Raw genomic sequence first — 14,882 nt, forward strand, 5'->3', positions numbered from 1 at the left:
ATATATAGGCCTGCAAATAGTAGTCAAGATGTGGAGTTGAGATTGCAAAGGGAGCTGGAAAGGGCATGTAATGTCACAATTGTAATGGGGGCCTTCAATTTGCAAGGCGATTGGGAAAATCATGTTGGTGTCAGATCGCAAGTGAGGGAATTGGATGAATGCCTACGAGATGGCTTTTTAGAGCAGCTTGTGCTCATGCCTACTAAGGAAAGGCTACTTTAGATTGGGTGCTGTGTAATAACCCAGATTTTATTCATCAGCTTAACGAAAAGGAACCCTTAGGAGGCAGTGATCATAATGTGTGAAGAGAGTCCAGAGGAGGTTCACGAGGATGATTCTGGGGATGAAGGGGTTAACATATGAGGAGTATTTGGCAGCTTTGGGCCTGTATTCACTGGAACTTGGAAGAATGTGTGGGGATCTCATTGAAACATACTAAATGTTGAAAGGACAAGATAAGGTGAATGTGAAGAGGATGTTTCCTCTGGTGGGGATATCCAGAACTGGAGGGCACAGCCTCAAAATTGAGGGACAACCTTTTAGAGCGGAAGTAGGGAGGGATTTTTTTTAGCCAAAGAGTGGTGAATCTGTGAAATGCTCCACCACAGTCTGTGTTGGAGGCCACGTCCATGGGTATATTCAAAGCAGAAGTTGATAGAATCCTGATTGGTTGGGGCATCAAGGAATATGGTGAGAGTGCAGGTGTATGGGGTTGAATGGGATACGGGATCAGCAATGAGAAAATTGCAGAGTGGACTCGATGGGCTGAATGGCCTAATTCTGTTCCTACGGTCTTATGGTCTAAAAGTCAAAGTCAAAGTAAACTTATTATCAAAGGACATATATCACCATATCACCTGAGATTTGTTTTCTTGAGAGCATACACAGTAAATGAAGAAACATAATATAATCAATAAGACCGCACCCAACAGGAGAGTCAAAACAGTGTACAAAAGACAACAGACTGTGCAAATACAAAAGGAAAAAAATAAGCAATAAATATGGAGAACATGAGATGAAGAGTCCCTTGAAAGTGAGCCCACAGGCTGTGGGAGCACTTCAAAGATGGGGCAAGTGAAGTTGAGTGAAGATATCCTCATTGGTTCAAGAGTCCTGATGGTTCAGGGGTAATGACTGCTCCTGAACCTGGTGGTGTGAGTCCTGAGACTCCTGTACCTCTTCCTAATGGTATCAGGATCATAAGAGCATGGCCTGGGTGGTGCGGGTCTTTGATGACGGATGCTGCTTTCCTGTGACAGCACTCCATATCAATAGGTGGGAGGGTTTAGGGATAGAATAAGGTGAGGTGGGAGAGATTTAGAGAAAATAGGAAAAAATAGTTTTACACAAGCAGTCTGGAACATGCTACCTGTGAAAAGTGATAGAAGCAGTTACTCGCACAATATTTAAGAAGTATCTGAATGAGCCAAGGCATAGAATTATGGATCGAGTGAGACAAAATGCTGTATGACTCAACGACTCTATCATGAAGGCTATAAAATTACCAAGCGGTCTGATTTAAATCAGGATTGTGTTACGGGGACCATTGTCATTTGTTCTTATATAATAAGAAGTGCATTGATCTGAGTTTTCAAAAGGGAGGCTTTACAAAAACAAGGCATGGCACCGTGGTGAAATGCTGGTGTTGAGTCCTGCTGATGTCTGAGTCAGCTTCCAGGGAAAGAAAGATTCAGTGCCCGTGTGATTAGATCATTGGAAGATTAGCTGTCTGGAATGTTAGCAAGTCCAATTAATGAGAACTTGCATGTTTCTTGTGTCATTTCCCTGTTGGAGATAGAAACTAAGTTTATTGGTTTATTGAGTTAGAACCTAATATTTCCCAGTAAGGTCCATTACATGGATAAATACCTGTGGGTTATAAGATTCAGTCAGTAGAAAGGATGTGATTATAGAGGTGTGATGGCAATAACTGATTAGCAACCTTGATTTTTGACCGTCATTAACAGGGTCACCAGCACACTGTGTAGTAATTTTCGATGAACAGTCTGCCACTCAGTGAACAGTGAATTCCAGCAATTATCAGCACTCCAGCTATTTGCATTGGAATTTGTGAGACTTGGTCTGAGCTACTGACAGTGCCTGCGGGCTGAACGAACTGTCCTTTACTCATTCCATGGGCTATAACTGCCTGTATCCAGCATGCCAGAGTGGAAATTTGAATCGAAAATATATATCATAATCTATGTTGTGAATTGTTTTTAATGGCAATGTCTGCACACCTCCCACCTGCCAGTTCGTGAATTGTCATACTTCATGAGTAGGGTGTTATGGTAGCAGAGCAGCTGGTGTCTTGCTTGTTACATACACCTGGTAGGGTGCATTCTCCTGTTACCTTATAAGATAACCGTAGCCTTCAGCCAGGAGCTGATGTCATCAGGTGGTTCCCAACCTTCACCGAGTGTTTCGTCCCTTAACCACGACACTCTCCAGTTGGTGGGCCGACAGTGGTGGCCAAATCATTGCCCATCTGCTCCTGGCTTCCTGCTTCCCTCCTCTCGCCTACTCCAAATCCAACAAGAGGCTCTTTCTGCCTCTTCCCCCATCCTACGAGCTGCGTGTTTTTTGCTCCTTTCGTCCAGGCCTGGATCTGACAACAACCGTCATGCTGATTTGGCTGGGAAACCTCTGCAGCCGATCTCCACAGGGCACAACCATGCTTGCCATCCCTTGTCTTTACACTCCTGCATTAAGGGCTGGTACTTCAAGGCCTTTCTCTCGTGGGCCTCTTCCTATCCCTCCTCCCACGGCACAGTCGGCTCAGTCAGAGTTATTTTCTTGTCTTCAGTTGACCACAGTACAATGTCCGGGCGTAGGGTTGTGTGCACCACGTCGGTGAACTGCAACCTCCTTTCCACATCGACCCTCATCTCCCAGGACCTGGCTGCCAGCAGCAGATTGGGCTTTGGTTGTTTGGTTATGAAAGGCCTAGCTTCCTCTGATGAAGGTGATGGCCTTCCTCAGATCTGTGCCAGCCGTCCTCTTCTTGCATCTCTCCCGCTGTAGTGTGTCAGCAAGAGCCAGAAGCACCTTATCATGGCGCCACCTATACCGTCCTTGAGTTAGAGCTGTTTTACACCCGGACAGTATATGAGCCAGTGTAATGCTTTACCGCGTCCAGAGAGCAGAGTTCAATTGCTGCCATCAGATTCAGATTCAAGTTTATATGTTGTGAAATTTGTTAAATTTGTGGCAGCAGTACAATGCATTACATGATAAATAGGGAAAAAAAACTGAATTACAGTAAGTATATATATATGTATATTAAATCGTTAAATTAAAACAAGTAGTGCAAAAACAGAAATAAAATATAGTAATGTAGTGTTCACGGGTTCAATGTCCATTTAGGAATCGGGTGGCAGAGGGGAAGAAGCTGTTCCTGAATCACTGAGTGTGTGCCTTCAGGCTTCAGTACCTCCTTCCTCACAGTAGAAATGAGAAGAGGGCGTAAATAGGTATCATTATTTGTAAAGAGTTTGTTTGTTCTCCCTGTGACTGCGTGGGTGTCCTCGAGGTGTTCTGGTTTCCTGTCACAAAGACACGCGGATAGTAAGTTGTGGGCATGCTACGTTGCCGTCAGAATTGTGGAAATCCTTGGACTGTGTTGGTCCTTGACGTGATTGACCACTACATGGTTCAAAGTAACACACAAAATGCTGGAGGAACTCGGCAGGTCAGGCAGCATCCATGGACATGAATAAGCAGTCGATGTTTCAGGCCTCGACCCTTCCTCAGGAATGATTCAATGCTTACAACGTGCAAATGACAAAAAAATGCTAATCTTTAATTCATGTTACAGAAATTTATTCCAGGTAAGTTTAAAGCAGATCTGAGAGGCAAATTTTAATGCTAGCTTTCTGCAACAATCTGCCAGAGGAGGTGTTAGAGGCAAACACACCTGCAACATACAAAAGGTGTTTGGACAGGAAGTGTTTAGAGGGTCACGACCTAATGCAGGTAAATAGGATTAACATACAGTGGATAGGTACCACAGTCGCTTGGGTGAGGCGACTGAGATTTCTGTGCTGTTTAAAGCAATTATTCTAAACTTCTTGCAAAGAAGCAAGTTACTTGTTAAGAATGGAAGGAGCCTCTCCCCATCGCAGGAGATGGAACTTTATACCTTTTTGCTTTTCAGAAGTATTCTCCAATGCTGGTATAAAGTTGACAGTTTAGCAATTATTTACCACCTGTGATCACTAAGCAAGATTAGATGTTCATGCTTGTTCAGACATCCCACCTCTCCCGGAAGTTCCGGGAGTCTCCCGCATATTAATAGTGGCTCCCTGATGTCCATAAATTATATAAAATGTCCCAGAAATCAATTTTTTTGAGAGAGAAAGTGAGCGAGAGAGAGTGTGAGAAAGAGCGCAAGAGAGTACGCGCGAGAGAGCGAGAGCAAGCACGAGACAGAGAGAGAGAGAGCGCGCCATGGCAGTGTTCCGAAAAAAGAAAATATAAAACATATGTCACCCCAGACTACCCTAAAGTGTACCCCTGCCTAATGGGGGTCAAAAATAATGACAGTGTTGCTCGCTGCACTGTTTGCAACAGTGACTTTTCTATTGCCCATGGTGGGTTAAAATGTAGAAGACATGTTGAGGTGAGTTTAACAGGTGTCATTCGTTCATTAGCATAGCTAATATTATTTAAACTAGCTGGCTAGCTGCTACTCTATTGCAGACATCCCACCTCTCCCAGAAGTTCCGGGAGTCTTCCTCAAACTGATGGTGCTACCTCCCAGAAATGAGTTTTTGTAGGGTGGGATGTCTGCTTGTGTTGTGTAACTTTGTGAAAAATGGAGACATTCTATCCTGTGATCTATTATTTGGGTGAATTTATAAACGCACCTGAACACTACACCCCTCTTCCCCCAGAGCAGTACTAGCCCTTTTTCCCTCTCTCACTGCTTTCCTGCTTTCCCCCATCCACCTCAACCAATCACAAACCTCCCCTACTTTGGCACTCTATTTCCTTTACTGCCCTTCTAGTACTTAGCACAGATCTCCTCGCTTGCTCTCTTCCTAATCTTAAACAGAAGAGAGCCTGCAGATGCTGGAAATCCAAAGCAATACACACAATGTGCTGGAGGAGCTCAGCATTCCATGCAGCATCTATGCCAGATTATAGTCTTCCTCTTTACCTTTTCCACCTATCACCTCCCAGTATATTACTTTATCCTCCCTCTTTCCCACCCCCCCCAACCTTTCCTCCTCAGCGGGCTCCACCTCCTCATACACCTTCTCCCTCACCTCCATCCAAGGCCCCAAAAACTCCTACACTTCACTTGAGGGAGGACTTCACCTGCGGATCTGCTGGGGTCGTCTGTTGTGTCCAGTGCTCCTGATGCAGCCCTCTCTACATCAGTGAGCCTTCAATTGTCTAATCACATTCCCGGTTTATATTCCTTCCCCTCCCACCCACCACCTTATTCTGGCTTCCTCTCCCTTCCTTTCCAATCCTGATGAAGGATCTCATCCTGGAACATCAACTGTTTATTCCCCTCCATAGAGGGTGCCTGACCTACTTGATTCATCCGGCATTTTCTGTGTTACATTTCCCAATCTTGGCTTCTTTCCCCTACACTCACCTCTGTTGCCACTGCTAAGAATTAAGATGAGTGCCTTAGCCCAAGATCAACATCAGCAACCACCTTTCAGATGTGGACCCCCTACACACAATTATAAACTTCTTGTCGTATGTAAATCAATAAGGCAGCAAAGTAGTTTGGCATCCAAGTCTAATGATCTGAGAAAAGGATTTAAATTACACTGTTGCATTAAATAGATGAAATCTGAACTAAAAAGCTCTATCAGTTCCAAGGCAAATGAGAATTGTTAATAAATGATATCATTGTTTATAATTTTCGTACTACATCAGACATCCCACCTCTCCCGGAAGTTCTGGGAGTCTCCCACATATTGATAGTGGCTCCCTGATGTCTGCAAATTATATACAATATCACAGAAATCAATTTTTTTGAGACCGAGAGAGAGAAAGCAAAAGAGAGTGTGAGAGATAAAGAGAGAGGGAGAGAGCACGCGAGCGACCACAAGAGAGGAAGAGGGTGAAGAGGGAGAGGGAGAGGGTTCCAAAAAAAGAAAATATAAAATGTACGTCACCCCAGACTACCCTAAAGTGTACCCCTGGGGTCAAAAATAATGGCAGTGTTGCTCGCTGCACTGTTTGCAACAGTGACTTTTCTATTGCCCATGGTGAGTTAAGACTGTAAAAGGCATGTTGAGGTGAGTTTAACAGGTGTCGTTCATTCATTAACATAGCTAACGTTATTTAAACTAGCTGGCCAGCTGCTCAGGAGCTACTCTATTGCAGACATCCCACCTCTCCCGGAATTTCCGGGAGTCTCCCGCAAATTGATGGTGCTACCTCCCTGAAATGAGTTTTTGCAGAGTGGGATGTCTGCTACATGGATAAATTGGGTGGCTCAGTGATGTAGTGCTTGACATAACACGACCTGGGCTCAATTCCGCCATAGTACGTAAGGAGTTTCTCAAACCTGGCAAAGTCCTGAAGAAGGGTCTCGGCCTGAAATATTGACTGTTTACTCCTTTCCATAGATGCTGCCTGGGCTGCTGAGCCCCTCCAATGTTTTGTGTGCGTTGCTGTAGGGAGTTTGTTTGTTCTCCCCTGTCCGTGTGCTCCGATTTGCTCCCAGATTCCAAAAACGTACAGTTTAGCAGTTTAATTAGCCACATGGGTGTAACTGAGCGGAGTGGGCTCGTTGGGATGGAAGCGCCTGTTAAGGTGCTGGATTGCTAAGTGAAATAAATAAATAAAACAGTCTAATTTTAAAATCTCAGCAATGCCATTAATTCTGTTTGTCATGAATAGCACATCTCTTAGCATAACAGTTCAGATTCCAGACAAATTAAATTTATTGTTAAACCTCTATTTCAGTAAAATGCATAGCTGAATGTTTTTGACAAAAGTGAGGAAGATTAGCAAGTCATAATTATGCATCTCAAATGAATCTGAACAGTTTCCCTATTTTTGCTTTGCACGTATTCTGCTTGGAGCATATCTCTGAAACTATTGTGTAAAGTGAGATGTTGAATAAAGAGTGAAATCATTACTCTGTTCAGTAGATGGCATCACTGTTTAATGGAAAGATATTTTATTTTATGGATGGGTGGGTGCATGCTGCACAGAATCTAAAACCTGTTTTTGATTTGTTAATTTTGGAGCTGTGTCAGTCCACATTGCTGAAAGTGATCAAAGGAGAAGCTGCAGATAGTTGTTGCTTTATGTAGCAAGGAAACAACGGAATAGCCTTCCATACAGAAGAATAAGTATTTTTACCGGGCATGGGGCCTGGCATACTGAATTTGCCAAGTCAGGCAAATAAAGGCTGAAGCAAGATCTTGAGCCTGCCCATTTCCAGGAAGCAAAGCAGAAGGGTGGAATTGGAGTTGGGACGACTCTGAAGGAGAGGGAAGAAAAGCCCTGAAGGGCAGGGATAGGTTGAACAAAGTGGGATCTGCAGAAAAGGACCAGATAATGGAAACTACAAGGCTTTGATTGCAAACCTGTAACTCAAACAGCCTCATGAAAGGAATACATGAACTTATTTCTTCTAATTGTGCCCTTAAGTTATTATTGAGTTGTTTTGACATAACTATGGGGCAGCTTGTCTAGGTTCCTTCTTGCACTGGAGATGAGATGGAAAACCCAGTTTGGAATCAGAATCGACTTTATTATGACGAACATATATTGTGAAATGTGTTCTTTTGTGGCAGCAGTATTGGACAATACATTAAAAATTACTATAAATTATAAGTAACATTACTATAAATACAAAATATAAATTACTATAAAGTAAAGGCATCCGTTAGTCTTGAAAGACCATGGATTTGTGCCTGGAAAGTCTTCACTCTCCAGGACGCAGGTCAGGGCAAGGTTGTATGGAAGACCAGCAGTTGCCCATGCTGCAAGTCTCCCCTCTCCACGACACCAATGTTGTCCAAGGAAAGGGCATTAGGACCCATACAGCTTGACACCAGTGTTGTCGCAGAGCAATGTGTGATTAAGTGCCTTGCTCAAGGACACAACACGTTTCCTCGGCTCAGGCTCGAACTCACGACCTTCAGGTCGCTAGTCCAATGCCTTAACCACTTGGCCACGTGCCCACACAAATTACTATAAATATAAAAGATAAATAACAGATGCAAAAAGAGTGAGATAATGCTCATGCGTTCGTGGGCCAATTGGCGATCTGATGGTGCAGAGTAAGAAGCTGTTCCTAAAATGTTGAGTATTTGTCTTCAGTTTCCTGTACTTCCTCTTTGATGGTAGCAATGAGAAGAGGGCATGTCCTGGGTGGTGGGGGTTCTTAATGATGCTTGCCTCTTTTTTAAGACATCACCTTTTGAAGATGTCTTTGAAGGTAGGGAGGCTGGTGCCCATGATGGAACTGGCTGAGTTTATAACCCCTTACGATCCTGTGCAACGGCCCCTTCATGCCAGACCATGATGCGACCAGTTAGATTGCCCTGCATGGTACAACTGTAGATATTTGCAAGTGTCTTTAGTGAAATATCAAATCTTCTAATGAAATGTAACCACTTAAATGTACGCTTCATAATTGCATCAATATATTGGGCCCAGGATATGTCCTTGGAGATGTTGACAACTAAGAACTTGAAACTACTCTCACCCTTTCCATGACTGACCCCTCAATAAGGACTGGTGTGTGTTCCTTTGACCTCCCCTTCCTGAAGTCCACAATCTATTCCTTATTCTTACTGACGTTGAGTGCAAGGCTAACCAGCTTATCTATCTCATTCTTATGCACCTTCTTGTTGCCATCTAAGTTTCTCCACCTAAAATGGGTAATGGATATGCTTCGCGTTTTCATTCCTTGAAGGCGATAGCCTCTCGCCAGCATAGATACCTCTGTCTTTGAGTACAGTGCAAATTCTCTGTATGTCAGGCCAGTGAATTTGTGTCGTGCAATTTCACCAAGAGCACTTTATACCTGGAACTCGTATCTGATGGGGGAACGGAGGTACAAGATAAAGGGGTGGTCTTTTAAAGTCGGAATTTTTATTTTGCAGTTGTGAAACTCTAGAATTTTCTTAGCCTAGATTGTTGTAGAGATCGGATCACCAGAAGTATTTAACGAGGAGATAAACCAGGTTTTGAAAGATTGGGAGATTAAGGGTGATGGGGAACAGACAAAGAAGAGGAGAGAAGGTCTGGGAAAGATCAGCCATGAGCATATTGAATGGTCAAATGGCAACTCTTCTTTGATATAGCAAAGAAAAGTGGTTTCCCCAGAGACAGCAAAGCTTGAGTTATTTTACTATCATACTACAACATTATATGTCAAAATTACATTTTTTCAATACTTGCAGTTAATAGTTCATGTATTTTTTTCTGATGTATCAACCCAAAACCTCAACTATCTATTACCCTCCATAGAACAATTAAAGAATACTCTGTAGATCAGGTAGCTTGTGTAAAACAGTAAACTTAGTCTTTGAGTTGTTTCCTTCTCCACAGATGCTGACTGAATGAGAATCTGAATCAGGTGTAATATCAGCAACATACATAAGTCATGAAATTCGTTGTTTTGTGGCAGCAGTACAATGTAATAGATAATAAAACTATAAATTACTCTAATAAGTAGTGCAAAGAGAGAGCAAAAAAATCATGAGGGTTGGTTTATTGTCTGTTCAAAAATCTGATGGCAGAGGGGAAGAAGCTATTCTTAAAATGTTGAATGGCTTGGTTTTTTTGTTTAGATTTTCAGAATCCACAAATAGGGTGAAAATTACCCCAATATGCTTTAATGCTCATAATAACTCTTAGTGCTCTTTTGATTACACTTGAGAGATATTTAGACAGGCACACGGACATGCAGGGAATGGAAGACTATGGATCTTGCGCAGGCAGATAGATTTAGTTTAATTTAGCATCACCGTCGGCACAGGCATTATGGTCTAAAGGACATGTTCCTGTGTTGCACTCTTCCTTGTTCCATGATCAGGCTGAATTACAATTTTCATCTATTGCATTTAAGGTTTCTGAAACTAACTTTTTAATTTGTGTCTCAAGCAGCTCAGCAATGCAAACAGATTACAGGGCGGACATAAATCGTTCCTGGTTCTGTTTTTTTTTAATGTCCTTCCATTATTACACAATGTGAAGACAATGACTTATGCTAACAATGAAGCAAGTCTACATTGTGACAATAAGTTGCATTGTACATTGGGTACCAGAAGAACCTATGTCTTGCTATAATATTTGTTAAAACAACATCTTTCCTCTTTCTATTGGAACATCCCAATGAGCTCCCCAGCCAATGAAACACATTGGAAGTGCACTGATTGTTGCAATTTAGGAAACTTGACAGGCAAATGGGTGCACAGCAAGATCCCATAAACACAAATAATGAACAGATAACCTGGCTTTAATAACATTTGAATGAGGGATAAATATTCACTGGTTTACTGGACAGAAGTTCACAGCACTTAGAATACCTCCTTTGGATATTTCATGTTCACATAAGGGTCTTCCAGTCTCACAGCTGGTACTTCGTACAGTGCCCCTTGGGCTGCCTGGATTTTGATGCCCAACTTCCTGATGAGGAATTCAGAACCAATTAAGCTACTGACTCAGTGTTTGGCATTTACCTAGATTGCAACTTGATCCTTAAAGAAGTTTAATTGGGGGGAAAAAAAGAGGAAACGTCTGCGCATCCTCAGTACAGTTCTTCTGCTCTAATTGAAACCAGTCCTCCCAATTCCACCCGGGATAAACTTTCTCTTTAAAGTACTTGATTAACAGAAGACATCCTGCAGACGCTGGAAACGCAGAGTAACACACTCAAAATGCTGGAGGAACTCAGCATGTCAGGCAGCTTCTTTGGGGATGACCTTTCAAACTGAGACCCTTTATGAGTCCTGATGAAGGATCAGGACTCAAAACATGCTCAACTCCTTTCCTTAGATGCTGCTTGACCTGCTGAGTTTCTCCAGCATTCTGTATGTGTTACTTTAAAGTACGTCATGCACTTTAACAGTGAGGTGGGCAAAATGATTTCAGAGATATTTGAAGTAATCTCTCTCCTTCAGCGTGGTTGGAACGACTTTCACCGGTGACATCACTCGTTGGTGGGCGGTGAATCTTTGGAATTCACTGCCACATGGATATGGAGGCCAAGTGATTGGGTATATTTAAAGAGGAGGTTGATAGGTTCTTGATTAATAACCATGTCAAAGGTTAGTCATAGTCATACTTTATTGATCACAGGGGAAATTGGTTTTCATTACAGTTGCACCATAAATAATTAAACAGTAATAAAACCATAAACAGTTAAATAGTAATATGTAAATTATGCCAGGAAATAAGTCCAGGACCAGCCTATTGGCTCAGGGTGTCTGACCCTCCAAGGGAGGAGTTGTAAAGTTTGATGGCCACAGGCAGGAATGACTTCCTATGACGCTCTGTATTGCATCTCGGTGGAATGAGTCTCTGGCTGAATGTACTCCTGTGCCCAACCAGTACATTATGTAGTGGATGGGAGACATTGTCCAAGATGGCATGCAACTTGGACAGCATCCTCTTTTCAGACACCACCGTCAGAGAGTCCAGTTCCATCCCCACAACATCACTGGCCTTACGAATGAGTTTGTTGATTCTGTTGGTGTCTGCTACCCTCAGCCTGCTGCCCCAGCACACAACAGCAAACACGATCGCACTGGCCACCACAGACTCATAGAACATCCTCAGCATCATCCGACAGATGTTAAAGGACCTCAGTCTCCTCAGGAAATATGGGGAGAAGGCAGGAGAATGGGGTTGAAAGGGATAATAAATCATAGAACACTACAGCATAGACACAGTCCCTTCTGCCCATCTAGTTCAAGCCAAATTATTGATCTGCCCAAAGTCCTATCAACCTGCATCAGGACTATAGTCCTCCATACCTGTCCCATCCATGTACCCGTCTAAATTTCTCTATAAATATTAAAATTGAACCTGCTTTCACCCTTAATCTATGACCTCTAGTTCTGGTCTCACCCAACCTCAATGGAAAAAACCTGCTTGCAATTACCCTTTCGGTACTCCTCATGAACCATGATTGAATGGCGGAGCAGACTCGATGGGCCGAATGGCCTAATTCTGCTCCTATGCCTTTTGGGAAAAATCCTCCAACACCTACAGGGAATAAAACTTGACCCCCATTCCCTTCACAAGACGGATTTTCACCCCGGAGGAAATTTGTTCCTGGACATCGCTCGTTAATCATGAACAGGAAATGTTGGACGCTATATGAAAACAAGATGTGAGGTTTCCAGTGATTTCACCACCTCCCATCCAGTATTGTGGGGCTGGAGGGCTGGAGAAGACGAGGTTTAGTGGGAACATGTCCAGATTTGCATATGAAGGAAGATGCGTGGGTCAGCCTCTTAAGGGCTCTTACACTGTAGAGGCAAAGATGGAACAAAAAACAGCTGAACAGGCTTCCCCATTCAGACACCCAGGGTCTCTCCTGCTCCCCGTGGCGATCACTTGATTAAGATGGAGTAGAAAGCGCCATCGTTCTGAAACCTATTTAAATTCCCACCGATTTTGATGATATGCCCCTCTTTCCCTTCGAGCTAAAAGGAAGAGATTTCGCCGGCACTGATCTGAGCATTATTTTAACGTGTGGTTGAATCGGACCAACAGATCCTCTCATACGCTGCCTCCCCTCTTGAATGGGAGTCTCATTCAATGAGGCTTTGACATAGGGCTGCTTGCTATTGTCGAGTGTCCCCACACGCTCTCCTACTTCCTCTGGAGTGCAAATAGGGTAGTAGTCCGTTGCTTCCTGTTGCGGCTTTCCTGTATTTGCTCAGTTGCTCTCTCTCTCCCTCTCTCTCTCTCTCTCTCTCTCTCTCTCACTCTCTCTCTCTCACTCACACACAGTCTCTCTTGGAGACGCTCGGGTTTATTTCTGCGAGTAACTAGGTGCACCTCCCGCAAAATCTACCGGGGGGGGGAACGCTCAGATCGCAAAGCAGGTAAGCTCTTGTCCATACCGGGTCAGTTAACGGCGTGTATTAACGGAGAAGGGTTACCGGGCCTGTACCGTCTCCGTTGATATCTCGCGTGCGACTGAACGAATAGGATTTTAAGGCGAAAGTACACACGCTGGATGCGGAGTTTCAGATGCGATTGATGTTTGTGAGTCGAAGCTGAGTTTCACTGATCGTGCAGATATTTTGGCCGGAGCGTGGCACAGTTAGTTACAGGCTGGGCTGATTTTACTTTGTCGCCTGCATGACATTAATGACTGTGCACAGAAATTTGATACAGATCTTAAGAAAATAGCACTCCACTGCAGACTTTCTGTACTGATCTGTTAGATTGAACTCGGCTGTAACAAGAGGAGGGAAGAAGTAAATATCAGTGTTGTACTTTACAGCCATCCTTGAATACTTACGAGTTCAGTTATGTTGTAATGTAATCGTATTATACTCACGGTTGTGGGAAATGGGTGTGAATATGAATATCGATGTGCATATCACACTCGATATCGACGCGGAGAAGACTCGATGGGCCGAATGGCCCGATTCGGCTCTCATGGCTTATACACTGTACTCACTGCTGTGTACAGCAAGCTCCCACAGCAGCAATGCGATCATGGCTAAATAACAGTGCTGGAAAGAAACGATTAACAATTTCGGACTGGTGGCCTCTTATTTTACTTCAGATTTCTGCCATCTGCAGCATTTTCATTCTATTTGTAGAGAGATGGATATTATCCAGAATAGTGAGGACAATGTCATAATCAAGTTTATTATCATTAACATATGTTGTGGAATTTGTTGTTTTGTGGCAGCAGTACAGTGCAATGTGTAAAAGAGGTATAAATTATAATAAGTAAATAAATAGCATAAAAGAGAAGTAGTGAAGTTGTATTTATGTGATTCATGAACCGTTCTGAAATCTGATGGTGGAGGGAAAGAAGCTGTTTTTACAATGTTGAGTGTGGGTCTTGAGGGTCCTATACGACTTATCCAGTGGCAGTGGTGAGAACAGGGCATATTCCAGATGGTGAGAGTCTCTAATGTTGGGGTGGCACCAGCTCTTGAAGATTTCCTTGACGGTGTGGAGGCATGTGTCCGTGATGGAGCCGGATGAGTTTACAGCCCTCTGCAGCATTTTTTAACCCTGCGCCGCTGCAGGCATTGATACATCCGTTCAGAATGCTCTCCGTGGCATCAGCTGCAGAAATTTGCTGGAGTCCTTGGTGAGGGACCAAATCTCCTCAAACCCCAAGTGAAGCATTAGCCTGGTGTGATCTATTGATGATTACGTCAATGTGATGTTCTGTGAAAAAGTTGCCGATGGAGTTGTTACATTCACGTGAGAGTGCACAGAGAACTGTACAGTTTGGGAAAAGGCCCTTCAAATCAACACACATTAAAACGCTGGAGGAACTCAGCAGCTCAGGCAACATCTACGGAGAGGAATAAAATGGGTGACATTTTGGGCCAAGACTCTTCATCAGGACTGAAAAGGAAGGGTCTGAATAAGATGGGGGTTGGGGAGTGTGGGAGGGCAGAGGAGTACAAAATTCAGGTGATAGGTGAGACCAGGTAAGGGGGAAGGTAGCTGGGTGGGGAAGGGGGGGATGAAGTTAAATAGATAATTTATTGATCCCAAAGGAAATTACAGTGTGGCAGTCGCATTACATGTGCACATAGAAGAGAAGTAGAAAGAATAAAAAATAAGTTACCTCAAGCAGTCTAACAGGAGGGGGTCATCATTTCCCAGGTTGACTCATTATAGAGCCTAATGTCTGAGGGTAAGAATGACCTCATATAGACCTCATAGAGCAGCGCAGTTGC

At 43.4% G+C, this 14,882-nt stretch overlaps 1 protein-coding gene across 2 annotated transcripts in view; it reads left to right on the plus strand.

Moving 5' to 3' along the window:
• LOC140203138 (septin-9-like) overlaps positions 1 to 14,882 on the plus strand; it is a 455,930-nt gene that overhangs the window by 156,122 nt on the left and 284,926 nt on the right. The window contains exon 1 of one of the 2 annotated variants that reach the window (XM_072268991.1): positions 12,880 to 13,049. The exons of the other annotated variant lie outside the window; for it this stretch is intronic. The gene's annotated coding sequence lies outside the window, so the exon portion shown is untranslated. Of the gene's footprint in view, positions 1 to 12,879; positions 13,050 to 14,882 lie in introns of those variants that run through there. 2 annotated transcript variants of the gene reach the window in all.

This window comes from Mobula birostris, chromosome 9, assembly GCF_030028105.1.
Source record: "Mobula birostris isolate sMobBir1 chromosome 9, sMobBir1.hap1, whole genome shotgun sequence".
Taxonomy (NCBI): domain Eukaryota; kingdom Metazoa; phylum Chordata; class Chondrichthyes; order Myliobatiformes; family Myliobatidae; genus Mobula; species Mobula birostris.